The following is an 11,429-nucleotide window of genomic DNA, read 5'->3' as shown; positions in this document are numbered from 1 at the left end:
TGTGACGTTGCCAAGTTGAAAGTCACTGAGCTCTTCAGTAGGGATTCCATTCTACTGCCAATGTTTGTCTATGGAGATTGCATGGCTGTGTGCTCGATTTGATACACCTGTCAGTAACGGGTGTGGCTGAAATAGCCAAATCCACTCATTTGAAGGGGTGTCCACATACTTTTGTATATATAGTGTGTCTCCAGTCTCTCGTGATCACTGCTGTTCACTATAGGAGAGAGATATTTTAACCAAACAACAACAATAACACTGAACTGGCATGTTTTTTGGAGAGATTTTGATGCAAGGTCCTAATTAAACTCTACATAGCTGACACACAATGGTAAACACACACAAACACACACACACACACGCGAGACACAGAGCTGTCAAATCTAGGGAGAGCCTAATGAATCCTGACAGAGGACCATCCAGTGGGGGTGGGGGGGGGGGGGGGAGGGGCGGGGTGGCGGGGGGGGGGGGGTTCCACACACAGACACATTATTCTGCACCAGCTTGATGCTTTATTTTCTAAATCAACTCTGACAGACTTCAAATTGTTCTGTTTTTGTTTTTCTATTTTTCAACAGGTTGAACTTTTGATCTGCTGTTTGTTTGTGTCTCATTCAGTTGATCTGTCTGTCCCCTACGGACCTCAAGAATAAAGACTTCCTGTTTATCTCTCTGTCCCCTACGGACCTCAAGAATAAAGACTTCCTGTTTATCTCTCTGTCCCCTACGGACCTCAAGAATAAAGACTTCCCGTTTATCTTTCTGTCCCCTACGGACCTCAAGAATAAAGACTTCCTGTTTATCTCTCTGTCCCCTACGGACCTCAAGAATAAAGACTTCCTGTTTATCTCTCTGTCCCCTACGGACCTCAAGAATAAAGACTTCCCGTTTATCTTTCTGTCCCCTACGGACCTCAAGAATAAAGACTTCCTGTTTATCTGTCTGTCCCCAACGGACCTCAAGAATAAAGACTTCCTGTTTATCTTTCTGTCCCCTACGGACCTCAAGAATAAAGACTTCCTGTTTATCTTTCTGTCCCCAACGGACCTCAAGAATAAAGACTTCCCGTTTATCTTTCTGTCCCCTACGGACCTCAAGAATAAAGACTTCCTGTTTATCTTTCAGTCCCCTGCGGACCTCAAGAATAAAGACTTCCTGTTTATCTCTTTGTCCCCTACGGACCTCAAGAATAAAGACTTCCTGTTTATCTGTCTGTCCCCTACGGACCTCAAGAATAAAGACTTCCTGTTTATCTGTCTGTCCCCAACGGACCTCAAGAATAAAGACTTCCTGTTTATCTTTCTGTCCCCTACGGACCTCAAGAATAAAGACTTCCTGTTTATCTTTCTGTCCCCAACGGACCTCAAGAATAAAGACTTCCCGTTTATCTTTCTGTCCCCTACGGACCTCAAGAATAAAGACTTCCTGTTTATCTTTCAGTCCCCTGCGGACCTCAAGAATAAAGACTTCCTGTTTATCTCTTTGTCCCCTACGGACCTCAAGAATAAAGACTTCCTGTTTATCTCTCTGTCCCCTACGGACCTCAAGAATAAAGACTTCCTGTTTATCTCTTTGTCCCCTACGGACTTCAAGAATAAAGACTTCCTGTTTATCTCTCTGTCCCCTACGGACCTCAAGAATAAAGACTTCCTGTTTATCTCTTTGTCCCCTACGGACCTCAAGAATAAAGACTTCCCGTTTATCTTTCTGTCCCCTACGGACCTCAAGAATAAAGACTTCCTGTTTATCTCTTTGTCCCCTACGGACCTCAAAAATAAAGACTTCCTGTTTATCTGTCTGTCCCCTACGGACCTCAAAAATAAAGACTTCCTGTTTATCTCTCTGTCCCCTACGGACCTCAAGAATAAAGACTTCCTGTTGATCGTTCTGTCCCCAACGGACCTCAAGAATAAAGACTTCCTGTTGATCTTTCTGTCCCCTACGGACCTCAAGAATAAAGACTTCCTGTTTATCTGTCTGTCCCCTATGGACCTCAAGAATAAAGACTTCCTGTTTATCTCTCTGTCCCATATGGACCTCAAGAATAAAGACTTCCTGTTTATCTTTCTGTCCGCAACGGACCTCAAGAATAAAGACTTCCTGTTTATCTTTCTGTCCCCTACGGACCTCAAGAATAAAGACTTCCTGTCTATCTCTCTGTCCCCTACGGACCTCAAGAATAAAGACTTCCTGTTTATCTTTCTGTCCCCTACTGACCTCAAGAATAAAGACTTCCTGTTTATCTCTCTGTCCCATATTGACCTCAAGAATAAAGACTTCCTGTTTATCTCTCTGTCCCCTACGGACCTCAAGAATAAAGACTTCCTGTCTGTTATCACTGTGGTTGTGTCCCAGAGGGCACCATTTTCCCTATATAGTGCACTACTTTAGACCAGGGCCCTATGGAACCCTATTCCCTATATAGTGCACTACTTTAGACCAGAGCCCTATAGAACCCTATTCCCTATATATAGTGCACTACTTTAGACCAGAGCCCTATATAACCCTATTCCCTATATAGTGCACTACTTTAGACCAGAGCCCTATGGCACCCTATTCCCTATATAGTGCACTACTTTGGACCAGGGCCCCATGGCACCCTATTCCCTATATAGTGCACTACTTTAGACCAGAGCCCTATGGCACCCTATTCCCTATATAGTGCACTACTTTAGACCAGAACCCTATTCCCTATATAGTGCACTACTTTAGACCAGAGCCCTATGGCACCCTATTCCCTATATAGTGCACTACTTTAGACCAGAGCCCTATGGCACCCTATTCCCTATATAGTGCACTACTTTAGACCCGAGCCCTACACGTGCCCTGCATGGTCACACGTTACTATAAAGAGACAAGTACTATGTGAATCTGTGGAAAAGTAATTTGACTCTAATTAATTCTACTGTAGGAGGTCCACAGCTGATTAAACAGGGACTCTATGTGTCACTGACGTGTCCCTGAGTCCTACTGTAACGTCCACACAACCTGTTATTGTTACAGGTGTTTGGTTTTAATCAGACTCTGTGTTGAGAATGCACCCTATTCCCAATGGGGCCCTGGTCTAAAGTAGGGCACTATATAGGGAACCGTGAGCCATTTGGGATGTGGGCAGGGTGTTAAGACAGGATGAACCAGAACCAGCTAGCAGAGCCAGGGCCTGTAAGCTGAAAATTGCATCCGCAACATGTCAACACACACTCACAGTCACACACACAATCACACTTACACACACACACACACTCACAGTCACACACACAATCACACTTACACACACACACACACACACACACTCACAGTCACACACACCTTCACTCTCTCTCTTTCTGCCTCTCTCGCTTTCTCACACACACACACATACTCACACACACCTCTCTCTCTCTCTCTCTCTCTCTCTCTCTCTCTCTCTCTCTCTCTGTCTCTCTCTCTCTCTCTGTCTTTCTCTCTTTCTGTCTCTCTTTCTCCCTCTCTCTCTCTCTCTCTCTCTCTCTCTCTCTCTCTGTCTCTCCCTCAATTCAATTCAATTCAAGGGCTTTATTGGCATGGGAAACATGTGTTAACATTGCCAAAGCAAGTGAGGTAGATAATATATAAAGTGAATATATAAAGTGAAAAACAATAAAAATTAACAGTAAACATTACACATACAGAGGTTTCAAAACAATAAAGACATTACAAATGTCATATTATATATATACAGTGTTTTAACAATGTACAAATCTCTCTCTCTGTCTTTCTCTCTTTCCTCTCTCACACACACGGACACACAGTGTTAGCAGGAGAAGCTAGGTGCTGGCCAATCAATAGAAAGTTAATTACCAGGGAGGCTGGTAATCTGCTTAGCTGCAGCTATGAGGTGCACAGTCTCTACCTCAGCACCTGGTCCTAATAATCTGTCTGCCTGCCTTCCCGTCACACACACACACACACACGCACACACACACACACACACACACACCACACACACACAAACACACACACACACACACACACACACACACACACACACACACACACACACACACACACACACACACACACACACACACACACACACACCACACACACCACACACACATACACACACCCACACACCACATCACACACCCACACACACACATACCACACACACACACACGCACTGCCACAGACAAGGCTGATCTCCATCCAGATGAGCAACCAGGCATGAGGCAACACATCGGACAAGAGACACCCCAATGAGAGAAGAAGAAGAGAACATCAGACAAGAGACACCCCAATGAGAGAAGAAGAGAACATCAGACAAGAGATACCCCAATGAGAGAAGAAGAAGAGAACATCAGACAAGAGACACCCCAATGAGAGAAGAAGAAGAGAACATCAGACAAGAGATACCCCAATGAGAGAAGAAGAAGAGAACATCAGACAAGAGACACCCCAATGAGAGAAGAAGAGAACATCAGACAAGAGACACCCCAATGAGAGAAGAAGAAGAGAACATCAGACAAGAGACACCCCAATGAGAGAAGAAGAAGAGAACATCAGACAAGAGACACCCCAATGAGAGAAGAAGAAGAGAACATCAGACAAGAGACACCCCAATGAGAGAAGAAGAGAACATCAGACAAGAGACACCCCAATGAGAGAAGAAGAAGAGAACATCAGACAAGAGATACCCCAATGAGAGAAGAAGAGAACATCAGATAAGAGACACCCCAATGAGAGAAGAAGAGAACATCAGACAAGAGACACCCCAATGAGAGAAGAAGAGAACATCAGATAAGAGACACCCCAATGAGAGAAGAAGAAGAGAACATCAGACAAGAGACACCCCAATGAGAGAAGAAGAGAACATCAGATAAGAGACACCCCAATGAGAGAAGAGAACATCAGACAAGAGACACCCCAATGAGAGAAGAAGAGAACATCAGATAAGAGACATCCCAATGAGAGAAGAAGAGAACATCAGACAAGAGACACCCCAATGAGAGAAGAAGAAGTGAACATCAGACAAGAGACACCCCAATGAGAGAAGAAGAAGAGAACATCAGACAAGAGACACCCCAATGAGAGAAGAAGAGAACATCAGACAAGAGATACCCCAATGAGAGAAGAAGAAGAGAACATCAGACAAGAGATACCCCAATGAGAGAAGAAGAGAACATCAGACAAGAGACACCCCAATGAGAGAAGAAGAGAACATCAGACAAGAGACACCCCAATGAGAGAAGAAGAGAACATCAGACAAGAGACACCCCAATGAGAGAAGACGAAGAGAACATCAGATAAGAGACACCCCAATGAGAGAAGAAGAGAACATCAGATAAGAGACACCCCAATGAGAGAAGAAGAGAACATCACACAAGAGACACCCCAATGAGAGAAGAAGAGAACATCAGACAAGAGACACCCCAATGAGAGAAGAAGAAGAGAACATCAGACAAGAGACACCCCAATGAGAGAAGAAGAAGAGAACATCAGACAAGAGACACCACAATGAGAGAAGAAGAGAACATCAGATAAGAGACATCCCAATGAGAGAAGAAGAGAACATCAGACAAGAGATACCCCAATGAGAGAAGAAGAAGAGAACATCAGACAAGAGACACCCCAATGAGAGAAGAAGAAGAGAACATCAGACAAGAGACACCCCAATGAGAGAAGAAGAAGAGAACATCAGACAAGAGACACCCCAATGAGAGAAGAAGAAGAGAACATCAGACAAGAGACACCTCAATGAGAGAAGAAGAGAACATCAGACAAGAGACATCCCAATGAGAGAAGAAGAGAACATCAGACAAGAGACACCCCAATGAGAGAAGAAGAAGAGAACATCAGACAAGAGACACCCCAATGAGAGAAGAAGAGAACATCAGACAAGAGACACCCCAATGAGAGAAGAAGAAGAGAACATCAGACAAGAGACACCCCAATGAGAGAAGAGAACATCAGACAAGAGATACCCCAATGAGAGAAGAAGAGAACATCAGACAAGAGATACCCCAATGAGAGAAGAAGAAGAGAACATCAGACAAGAGACACCCCAATGAGAGAAGAAGAGAACATCAGACAAGAGACACCCCAATGAGAGAAGAAGAAGAGAACATCAGACAAGAGACACCCCAATGAGAGAAGAAGACAACATCAGACAAGAGACACCCCAATGAGAGAAGAAGAGAACATCAGACAAGAGACACCCCAATGAGAGAAGAAGAGAACATCAGACAAGAGACACCCCAATGAGAGAAGAAGAGAACATCAGACAAGAGACACCCCAATGAGAGAAGAAGAGAACATCAGACAAGAGATACCCCAATGAGAGAAGAAGAAGAGAACATCAGACAAGAGACACCCCAATGAGAGAAGAAGAGAACATCAAACAAGAGACACCCCAATGAGAGAAGAAGAAGAGAACATCAGACAAGAGATACCCCAATGAGAGAAGAAGAAGAGAACATCAGACAAGAGACACCCCAATGAGAGAAGAAGAAAGGAACATCAGACAAGAGATACCCCAATGAGAGAAGAAGAAGAGGACATCAGACAAGAGACACCCCAATGAGAGAAGAAGAGAACATCAGACAAGAGACACCCCAATGAGAGAAGAAGAGAACATCAGACAAGATACACCCCAATGAGAGAAGAAGAAAGGAACATCAGACAAGAGACACCCCAATGAGAGAAGAAGAAAGGAACATCAGACAAGAGACACCCCAATGAGAGAAGAAGAGAACATCAGACAAGAGACATCCCAATGAGAGAAGAAGAGAACATCAGATAAGAGACACCCCAATGAGAGAAGAAGAGAACATCAGACAAGAGAAACCCATATGAGAGAAGAAGAGAACATCAGACAAGAGATACCCCAATGAGAGAAGAAGAGAACATCAGACAAGAGACACCCCAATGAGAGAAGAAGAAGAGAACATCAGACAAGAGACACCCCAATGAGAGAAGAAGAAGAGAACATCAGACAAGAGACACCCCAATGAGAGAAGAAGAGAACATCAGACAAGAGACACCCCAATGAGAGAAGAAGAGAACATCAGACAAGAGATACCCCAATGAGAGAAGAAGAGAACATCAGACAAGAGATACCCCAATGAGAGAAGAAGAGAACATCAGACAAGAGACACCCCAATGAGAGAAGACAACATCAGACAAGAGACACCCCAATGAGAGAAGAAGAAGAGAACATCAGACAAGAGATACCCCAATGAGAGAAGAAGAAGAGAACATCAGACAAGAGACACCCCAATGAGAGAAGAAGAGAACATCAGACAAGATACACCCCAATGAGAGAAGAAGAAGAGAACATCAGACAAGAGACACCCCAATGAGAGAAGAAGAGAACATCAGACAAGAGACATCCCAATGAGAGAAGAAGAAGAGAACATCAGACAAGAGACACCCCAATGAGAGAAGAAGAGAACATCAGATAAGAGACACCCCAATGAGAGAAGAAGAGAACATCAGATAAGAGATACCCCAATGAGAGAAGAAGAGAACATCAGACAAGAGACACCCCAATGAGAGAAGAAGAGAACATCAGACAAGAGATACCCCAATGAGAGAAGAAGACAACATCAGACAAGAGATACCCCAATGAGAGAAGAAGAGAACATCAGACAAGATACACACCATGGAGAGAAGAGAACATCAGACAAGAGATACCCCAATGAGAGAAGAAGAGAACATCAGACAAGAGATACCCCAATGAGAGAAGAAGAAGAGAACATCAGACAAGAGACACCCCAATGAGAGAAGAAGAGAACATCAGACAAGAGACACCCCAATGAGAGAAGAAGAAGAGAACATCAGACAAGAGACACCCCAATGAGAGAAGAAGACAACATCAGACAAGAGACACCCCAATGAGAGAAGAAGAGAACATCAGACAAGAGACACCCCAATGAGAGAAGAAGAGAACATCAGACAAGAGACACCCCAATGAGAGAAGAAGAAGAGAACATCAGACAAGAGACACCCCAATGAGAGAAGAAGAGAACATCAGATAAGAGACTCCCCAATGAGAGAAGAAGAGAACATCAGACAAGAGACACCCCAATGAGAGAAGAAGAGAACATCAGACAAGAGACACCCCAATGAGAGAAGAAGAGAACATCAGACAAGAGACACCCCAATGAAAGAAGAAGAAGAGAACATCAGACAAGAGACACCCCAATGAGAGAAGAAGAGAACATCAGACAAGAGACACCCCAATGAGAGAAGAAGAGAACATCAGACAAGAGATACCCCAATGAGAGAAGAAGAGAACATCAGACAAGAGACACCCCAATGAGAGAAGAAGAAAGGAACATCAGACAAGAGATACCCCAATGAGAGAAGAAGAAGAGGACATCAGACAAGAGACACCCCAATGAGAGAAGAAGAGAACATCAGACAAGAGACACCCCAATGAGAGAAGACGAAGAGAACATCAGACAAGATACACCCCAATGAGAGAAGAAGAAAGGAACATCAGACAAGAGACACCCCAATGAGAGAAGAAGAGAACATCAGACAAGAGACATCCCAATGAGAGAAGAAGAGAACATCAGACAAGAGACACCCCAATGAGAGAAGAAGAGAACATCAGACAAGAGACACCCCAATGAGAGAAGAAGAAAGGAACATCAGACAAGAGACACCCCAATGAGAGAAGAAGAAAGGAACATCAGACAAGAGACACCCCAATGAGAGAAGAAGAGAACATCAGACAAGAGACATCCCAATGAGAGAAGAAGAGAACATCAGATAAGAGACACCCCAATGAGAGAAGAAGAGAACATCAGACAAGAGAAACCCAAATGAGAGAAGAAGAGAACATCAGACAAGAGATACCCCAATGAGAGAAGAAGAGAACATCAGACAAGAGACACCCCAATGAGAGAAGAAGAAGAGAACATCAGACAAGAGACACCCCAATGAGAGAAGAAGAAGAGAACATCAGACAAGAGACACCCCAATGAGAGAAGAAGAGAACATCAGACAAGAGACACCCCAATGAGAGAAGAAGAGAACATCAGACAAGAGACACCCCAATGAGAGAAGACAACATCAGACAAGAGACACCCCAATGAGAGAAGAAGAAGAGAACATCAGACAAGAGATACCCCAATGAGAGAAGAAGAAGAGAACATCAGACAAGAGACACCCCAATGAGAGAAGAAGAGAACATCAGACAAGATACACCCCAATGAGAGAAGAAGAAGAGAACATCAGACAAGAGACACCCCAATGAGAGAAGAAGAGAACATCAGACAAGAGACATCCCAATGAGAGAAGAAGAAGAGAACATCAGACAAGAGACACCCCAATGAGAGAAGAAGAGAACATCAGATAAGAGACACCCCAATGAGAGAAGAAGAGAACATCAGATAAGAGATACCCCAATGAGAGAAGAAGAGAACATCAGACAAGAGACACCCCAATGAGAGAAGAAGAAGAGAACATCAGACAAGATACACCCCAATGAGAGAAGAAGAGAACATCAGACAAGAGATACCCCAATGAGAGAAGAAGACAACATCAGACAAGAGATACCCCAATGAGAGAAGAAGAGAACATCAGACAAGATACACACCATGGAGAGAAGAAGAGAACATCAGACAAGAGACATCCCAATGAGAGAAGAAGAGAACATCAGACAAGATACACCCTATGGAGAGAAGAAGAGAACATCAGACAAGAGACATCCCAATGAGAGAAGACAACATCAGACAAGAGAAACCCCAATGAGAGAAGACAACATCAGATAAGAGACACCCCAATGAGAGAAGAAGAAGAGAACATCAGACAAGAGACACCCCAATGAGAGAAGAAGAAGAGAACATCAGACAAGAGACACCCCAAGAGACACCCCAATGAGAGAAGAAGAGAACATCAGACAAGAGACACCCCAATGAGAGAAGAGAACATCAGACAAGAGACACCCCAATGAGAGAAGAAGAGAACATCAGACAAGATACACCCCAATGAGAGAAGAAGAAGAGAACATCAGACAAGAGATACCCCAATGAGAGAAGAAGAGAACATCAGACAAGAGACACCCCAATGAGAGAAGAGAACATCAGACAAGAGATACCCCAATGAGAGAAGAAGAGAACATCAGACAAGAGACATCCCAATGAGAGAAGAAGAAGAGAACATCAGACAAGATATACCCCAATGAGAGAAGAAGAGAACATCAGACAAGAGACATCCCAATGAGAGAAGAAGAAGAGAACATCAGACAAGAGACACCCCAATGAGAGAAGAAGAGAACATCAGACAAGAGACACCCCAATGAGAGAAGAGAACATCAGACAAGAGATACCCCAATGAGAGAAGAAGATAACATCAGACAAGAGACATCCCAATGAGAGAAGAAGAAGAGAACATCAGACAAGAGACACCCCAATGAGAGAAGAAGAAGAGAACATCAGACAAGAGACATCCCAATGAGAGAAGAAGAAGAGAACATCAGATAAGAGACACCCCAATGAGAGAAGAAGAGAACATCAGACAAGAGACACCCCAATGAGAGAAGAAGAAGAGAACATCAGACAAGAGACACCCCAATGAGAGAAGAAGAGAACATCAGACAAGAGACATCCCAATGAGAGAAGAAGAAGAGAACATCAGACAAGAGACACCCCAATGAGAGAAGAAGAGAACATCAGACAAGAGACACCCCAATGAGAGAAGAAGAAGAGAACATCAGACAAGAGACACCCCAATGAGAGAAGAGAACATCAGACAAGAGACACCCCAATGAGAGAAGAGAACATCAGACAAGAGACACCCCAATGAGAGAAGAAGAGAACATCAGACAAGAGATACCCCAATGAGAGAAGAAGAGAACATCAGACAAGAGACACCCCAATGAGAGAAGAAGAGAACATCAGACAAGAGATACCCCAATGAGAGAAGAAGAAGAGAACATCAGACAAGAGACACCCCAATGAGAGAAGACAACATCAGACAAGAGACACCCCAATGAGAGAAGAAGAAGAGAACATCAGACAAGAGACACCCCAATGAGAGAAGAAGAGAACATCAGACAAGAGACACCCCAATGAGAGAAGAAGAAGAGAACATCAGACAAGAGACACCCCAATGAGAGAAGAGAACACCAGACAAGAGACATCTCAATGAGAGAAGAAGAAGAGAACATCAGACAAGAGACACACCAATGAGAGAAGAAGAGAACATCAGACAAGAGACACCCCAATGAGAGAAGAAGAGAACATCAGACAAGAGACACCCCAATGAGAGAAGAAGAGAACATCAGACAAGAGATACCCCAATGAGAGAAGAAGAGAACATCAGACAAGAGACATCCCAATGAGAGAAGAAGAGAACATCAGACAAGAGACACCCCAATGAGAGAAGAAGACAACATCAGACAAGAGACACCCCAATGAGAGAAGAAGAAGAGAACATCAGACAAGAGACACCCCAATGAG

The sequence above is a fragment of the Oncorhynchus mykiss genome, chromosome 18 (assembly GCF_013265735.2).
Source record: "Oncorhynchus mykiss isolate Arlee chromosome 18, USDA_OmykA_1.1, whole genome shotgun sequence".
Taxonomy (NCBI): domain Eukaryota; kingdom Metazoa; phylum Chordata; class Actinopteri; order Salmoniformes; family Salmonidae; genus Oncorhynchus; species Oncorhynchus mykiss.
Note: the sequence above shows the minus strand (reverse complement) of the source record.